The following is a 7,406-nucleotide window of genomic DNA, read 5'->3' on the forward strand; positions in this document are numbered from 1 at the left end:
GGAATTATTTCCAAGAAACCCATATTCTAAGTGATCTGGTAGTTGTTTTAATTCCAATTTAGTAGGTTCTTTAATAGAGGGCTTTAATTTTAATTTATTGTTTACCTCAATACCCTCGTAGCTCTTCTCTCTCAGTGAAGGCTCATTGGAATTTAGTTCAGCTTTTATCTTACTTGTCGTAGAATCATCATCATTTACCTCATCTCTTTGAGCAAGACATAGTTCCAACGTGTCCTTATGTATGATTTCCTGTAAAGAATCTTGAGTAGCATGATCAATAGAGTCAATAAAATAACATGATTCATCCTGTTCCCTAGAAAATCTCATGGCATCATAAATTTTAAAAATAATCTCTTCGTCACTTACCCTAAGCACAAGTTTACCATCACCCATATCAATAACAGCCCTAGTAGTGGCTAAAAATGGGCGACCTAAAATTAAAGACACCTTAACATCCTTATCCATGTCAAGCACAACAAAATCAACAGGGAATATGAATTTATCTACTTTTACAAGTACATCCTCTACCTAGGATATTTAACAGATCTGTCAGCTAGTTGAATACTCATCCTAGTAGGTTTTGGTTCCCCAAGGCCAAGTTGCTTGAACATTTTGTAGGGTATCAAATTAATGCTAACTCCTAAATCAGCTAGCGCTTTCTCAACATTTAAACTACCAACTAAGCAGGGAATAGTAAAACTTCATGGATCTTTCAGTTTGGTTGGCAATTTATTTTGGAGTATAGCTGAGCACTCCTCGTTGAGTTCCACTGTAGATAATTCTTCAAACTTCCTTTTATTTGTTAAAAGCTCCTTCAAAAATTTTGCATATGCAGGCATCTACGAGATAGCTTCAACAAAAGGTAAGTTAATATGTAACTGTTTAAAAACTTCAAGAAATTTACCGAATTGTGCATCCATGCTGTCTTTCTTCAAATTTGCTGGGTACGGGATTGGTGTTTTATATTCCCTCAACACTGATTTTTCATTATTTTCGGGTTTTACCCCCTCATCTTCTTTTCTGTCAGCTTCTGGTGGCATCTTCTTTTCAGATTCAGCTAACACCTTCCCACTTCTTAATATAACTACTTTCATATGCTCTTTTGGATTTGGTTCGGTGTTACTAGGTAGACTCTCCGGTGGTCTCTTTGAAATCATCTTAGCCAGCTGTTCTATTTGATTCTCGAGCCCTTGAATTGATGCTTGCTGATTTTTAAATACAGTTTCAGTGTTCTAAAAATGAGTCTCCGCTACTGAAATAAACTTTGTCATCATCTCCTCAAGGCTCTGCTTTTTCTCTTGCTGGTAAAGTTGTTGTTGGAAGCCTGGAAGGGGTAGTGGCCTCTAATTGCCTTGGCCTCTTCATGAGAAATTTGGATAAACCTGTGTAGAACCAAGTAAACCATCAATTTTTCTATTCAAAAGTTCTACCTGATTGGAAAGCATATGTAACGCCCCAATTTTCGGGAATCCTGTGAATGTTGGCATAGGTTTAATTATGTTAGTGGGCCTCTAGAAGGCCCAAGCTTAATATAGAACCCGGTAATTTTTGTTCTATAAGAAAAAGGGAGTGAAATTATGAAATAGGACCTATGTGAAAATGTTTGAAAATGCTATAGGCTAAATTGAAGTCGCCAAATAAATAGGAGTGCAAAATAGGAGGATTTACATGACAAACCTCCCATTTTATATGAAGTGGCCAGCCATCATGTTGTTGTAGACAAAATGTGCACTTGATATCCATAATTTATGGTACAAATTGATACAAATTGATAATAGGTTAGGTAAATGTTCCATGATAATGGGTTAGGTAAATGTTTCATGATAAGAATTTCATGTCTTTTGTATTAAAGAATTAAATGGATGAAATATGAAGTTTTATTAAAAGAAAAATGGGTGAAAATAACAAAGTTTTGTCCATCTTTGTTCATCATAGCTGAAAGTTAGAGAAGAGAAAGGAGAGGAGAAAGTTCTTGAGTATTCTGTCATTAGGATGAGGAAAATTGAAGGTAAGTTCTTGGTACCTTGCTTCTATTTTGAGGTTCATGAGTTCTTCTTGATTCTACCTTAACTCTTGAAGTATATTTTGATTTTTAGTTGTGTTGTGAGCATTTGGTCATGAATTAAAATGAAGGAAATTGTTGTTGTTTCATGTTCTTTTGATGAAAAATGGAAGATATGTGAAGTTGAGCCAAACAAATGAGCATGCATGTGCCTTAGATGCTAAAGGGAAAAATCAGCTAACATGTTGTGCTTTAAAATGATGAAATGGAGATTATACTTAAGTAAAATCATAGATATGTGATGATTGATTGGTGATATACATGTTTAAATAACAAGCATGCAAGTTAGGTGTGAAAGAGTGATTTGGTAATAAATCTGCTTGGGACAGCAGTAGTAATGTGACTTTGGAAAATCACCATAAATTGTGGGAGATGAGTTAGAAGCTGCATAAATTATGTTATTAAATCTTAATGAGTCTAGTTTCAAATGGAATAAACGAGAACATATTTTGAATTCTGTACAATGAGAAATTTGATTCGTAATGAAGAGTGGTCAGATTAGTCAAACAGTGAAACATGGGAAACTTTGAGAAAAATCTGGTATTGATTTGCTAAACCAAAAATTCTTAAAATTTTATGGATAGAAGATATAAGAGTCTATTTTCAAAGAAAATTAACGGAACTTGATTTGGAGTTTCGTAGCTCCAGTTATAAATGATTTAGTGACTGTTGCTCAGGAAAACAGCTTGCAGTGAAATTATGATTATGTGGTAAACATTGACAAAAATTTGTTAATGAGTTGCTTATTGTTTTCTTATAAGCTTACTATGATCTGTAGGTGTGGTTAGCCGAATATTGTAAGGGGTTAATACGTAGTTTGTATTTGAATAGTTAGATTAACGTGTTAGTAATCCAATTGTAGGCGGTTCGTGTGTGGATTTCGTCAGCATATCGTCGCAAACAGGTGTGTAACTAACACCCTCTTTCTTAGTCTGGATCGGCAAAAGTCGAAAAGCCGAAACGCCGAAAACCGGTATTTTGTAGATTTGCGAGTGTGCGAATGCTCGTGAGGTAAATCGATTAATGTTTTTGGTAAGCTGCAAAATTTGGACTGCAAAGTGCATGATTTTTGTGCCCTCGATATTTTTGGGCTTAATGGGCCAAAATTGGAATGATGGGCCAACGGGCCCAATTCGGTAAGAACCCTCGGTAGTGATTCTGTTAGTACGTGAAAGGTAGGAATATGCATGAAAAACCCTAAAATAGATAAATTACTGAAATACCTTTAAAAGTGGAAAATTTACAGTTTTACCCCTAGTAGATAAATTACCGAAATACCCCTAGGGTTAAATTGACCTAAATGCATGTTTGACTGTTGTTATTTACTGCATGCCATGTTGTTATTATCTGATGCATGGGACTGGGATATTGACGGAGGAAGTACTAAAAGTGGCTTGTCCACATACTGGAGGCTTTGCCTCAATTTACTGTTAACTGAGTAGCAAGGCTGCAACTGTGGAGTGTTGGGCTGGGTGGGTTGAGCTATTCCCCACATGGAGTGTATGGCTGGTATGGGTAGAGTGTAATGGTTGGTGGGTTGAGTAGTCTCCCCAAATGGGCTTGCATATGTTTACTGATGTTGCATGTACTTTGAAATGGGCCTATAGGCCATACTGTTATCTGAATAAGAGGCTAAGGCCCAGTTTATTGTAATCTGAAAAGGGCTCTGGCCCAGTACCACTGTTACCTGAATGGGCTTGAGCTGACTTGGGCTTTGAATGGGTTTTCCTTACACACTGAGTTTCCCCAAACTCACCCCTTTTATTTTCATCCACGCAGGAAATCCCCAACCATAGTGGGCTTGGAGCTGTGAGGGAATTCGGAGTGGCCACCCGTTCTGAAAGTTTGATTTTCTTCTGGTGAACTGGACATCCTTTTATTTACGTTTGAAGTTTTTGGGCTTTTAAATGTAATAAGGCCGCTTAATTATTTTTGATGGTTTTAATATGTATTACTAAGATAGGTAATACTTATTTTAACTGTTGAAATTGGATAGCTTTAGGGCGCGTTTTCAAAAACAACAGTTGATTTCAAAATAACACGACAACAAGCAAAGCTTCCGCAATGAAAGTATTTTTCCAAAATTAATCACTTTTCCTAAAAATGACTTAATCAAATCGGTTTCCTAGAAATATCCATGACGTTAAGGTGTGGCAATGGCGGTATGCATGTCTAGGATTGGATCCGAAGGGAGCTTGGTACTTAAGCAGTCCGATGGACTCACCACCTCTTTTCCGGTTTCCTACCTGGTGCACAGCTTCCATTCACTTTAACCCTTAATGAATTAATCTTTTGAACATCAAGCACGATTTTCTGGACTTAGAATGGAAAATTTTTTTTTAACATTTTTGATGTGGCATGTTGGATCCAGCCATAACTTCTGGGCCGGGTTTGGGGTGCTACATTTAGTAATTGAATCAACATTAAAAACGCCGGCTACCTTTGTTGGTTTTGTCCTTATGACTTGCCACTGATAATTATTCAGTGACATCTCTTCTATGAACTCATAAGCCTCTTTAGATGCCTTATTATTGATAGTTCCACTAGCAGCTACGTCAATCATTTGTCTAGTCGAAGGATTCAAACCGTTGTGGAAAGTTTGAACTTATAGCCAAAGAGGCAACCCATGGTGAGGGCACATTCTCAATAGATCCTTGTATCTCTCCCATACGACATAAAGAGTTTCTAAATCCATCTGCACAAAAAAAGAGATATCATTCCTCAATTTAGCCGTTTTAGCTGGCAGAAAATATTTAAGTAAAAATTTTCCGGTCATTTGTTCCCAAGTGGTGATTGACCCTCGCGGTAACGAGTTCAACCACTGTTTAGCATTGTTCCTCAATAAAAAGGGAAACAACCGAAGGCAAATGGCATCTTCAGAGATGCCATTGATCTTAAATATGTCGCAGAATTCCAGAAAATTTGCTAAATGATTGTTTGGATCCTCGTCCTACAAACCATCAAACTGAACAAACTATTGTATCAGTTGAATAGTATTAGGTTTCAGTTCAAAATTATTTGCAGCAACAACAGGTCTAACTATACTCGATTCAGTTCCTGTTAAAGTAGGTTTAGCATAATCATACATAGTACGAGGAGTGGGATTCTGATCTATTAGATTTGCAACAACTACAGGAGGTAACAGATTATTTTGATTTTCAGCTGTCTTTTCAGTATTATTGTGAATATCGCCCTCTTGCTCTTCCTCTATGCATTGTAGGCTTCGCCTTATTTCTCTTCAGTTTCTGTGAGCTGTGCTCTCAATCTCACAATCAGAAAGTAAAGGTCTTGACGGGTTTCTTCTAGTCATAAACTATAAAAACCTGCTAGAAGTAAATAAAAGAAAATTTAGTAATTAAAATAAAAACAAAATTAAATTGCAATAAAAATAAAAAATGGCTAAAGTAATAAAAATTAAGTGTTCTTAATATCTTAGTCCCCAGAAACAGCGCCAAAAACTTGATGGTCATGACACTAACTAAAAATTTGACTTAAGGCAAGCGCACTTATCGAACAGTAGTATAGTTATGGTGAGACCGAAAATATCGTATCCACGAGGACTAAATGTACTAGTAATTACTATCTTTTTATTATCTAGCCTAAGAATTAAAGGATGTTTTTAAACTAAAACTAATTATCTAATTAACTAAGATTACAACAGAGATTAAAGTTGAAAAATACTTTTTAGAAAACCGATGAAGAAGACAATACCCAAGGGAGAGTCCATCTCAACTTCACTTATTACTTCTAAATTAGACGATTTATTCACTTGATTTAATCCATAGAAATCCCTAGTTTATGTTATTATCTCTCTCGAGACTAAAAACAACTGACTCTAGGTTGATTAATCGAAATCTCTTTCTAATTAAAACTCCTATTGCCGCATTAACTCGATCTATGGATTCCCTTATTAGATTTGACTCTAATCTGGCAGATTTATGTCGTCCTATCTCTAGGATTGCATGCAACTCTGCTTAATTATGAACGATCTACTCTTAAACAGGGACTTTTGCTCCACTGAATAAGCACATCAAAACCTGAATTAATATCCTGGAATATTAAAGTAAGAATTAGAACTCACAATTAAGAATAAGAACAAGTATTTATCATATAATTCAAATAGTGATAAGATCCATCCTAGGTTTCAACTCCCTTAGGTATTTAAGGAGTTTAGTTCATAATAATGGAAAACAGCTCAAAATTAGGAAAATAACAAAACATAGAAACCTAAAGAACTTTTAAGAAAATTGAATGGAGATCTTCAGTCTTAAGTAGATCCTACTTCCGAGCTGATTCCGATGGCTGTCCTTGAGTATTTTCTACCTTTCACTCTGCGTGTCCCTTTTGATCCTCTTCTAGGGTGTTTATATAGACTTTGGAATGCCCAAAATAGCCCAAAATTAGCCTTTCTCGAATAGAATTAGACTTTGGCTCGATAGGGACACGGCCATGTGCCACGCCCGTGCGAAGTTGCTCAGGCCGTGTGCAATTCTGACTCGGTTTAATGTCAACACAGCCATGACACATGGGCGTGTGGCCTACCCGTGTATCACACACAGGAATGTGGATTACCCGTGTGGAAGTGCCTAGACCATGTTGAATACTGAGATAAGCCTATTTTGTCCGTTTTTGGCCCATTTCTTGTTCTTTTCAACTTCCTATGCTCACCTAAGTATAAAACAAGAATTTAAAAGATTAGGAGCATCAAATTCTCTAAAACTTATGATAAATCATCCAAAAATATGCCAAGCATAGGATAAAAATATGTATATATTATGGTTTATCAGTTACATTGAGCATTCACATCATACCATTTCGGGAACGGAGATTGCATGGGTTTCGAGTAGAAAGGGGATACCATATGTGCATCAAATAGATTTTGATACAGCTCTCTATATGACATTGGGATGGGTGTAAACTGGAGTCTTTCTGTGTTTGGCCTTGAGTTAGATTCTTGCCTGAAGGGGCCTTGATAGCTAGTAGTTATGACACTCGGCTGGCCTATAGTGACCGATTTGGAATACCTTTTTCTCATATTATTCATTTCATTTTCATTTTTCTTTGGGGTTGACTTATTGGCACTTTCTCCCGCGTCTATCTTCCCACTCCTTATTGCGTTTTCAATCATCTCACCAGATATTACTATATCTAAGAAGGTCATGGTAGCGCTTCCCAACATATGGGTAATGAAAGAGGCTTTCAGAGTATAGATGAAAAGCATTGTGGTTTCTTTCTCCAAAAGAGGTGGCTGGTTTTATGTCGCTATCTCTCTCCATCTTTGGGCATATTACTTGAAGCTCTCACTTTACTTCTTTTCCATATTCTGCAGTGTAATTCTATCTGG

The 7,406-nt window shown here is 36.5% G+C and overlaps 1 non-coding gene across 1 annotated transcript; it reads left to right on the forward strand.

Moving 5' to 3' along the window:
• Window positions 1-4,683: 4,683 nt before the first annotated feature.
• Window positions 4,684-4,790, forward strand: LOC121229750 (small nucleolar RNA R71). The gene has a single exon (XR_005927705.1). It is a non-coding gene; the product is annotated as a small nucleolar RNA R71 (small nucleolar RNA).
• The last annotated feature ends 2,616 nt before the right edge of the window (window positions 4,791-7,406 follow it).

Source organism: Gossypium hirsutum, chromosome A05 (assembly GCF_007990345.1).
Source record: "Gossypium hirsutum isolate 1008001.06 chromosome A05, Gossypium_hirsutum_v2.1, whole genome shotgun sequence".
NCBI lineage: Eukaryota > Viridiplantae > Streptophyta > Magnoliopsida > Malvales > Malvaceae > Gossypium > Gossypium hirsutum.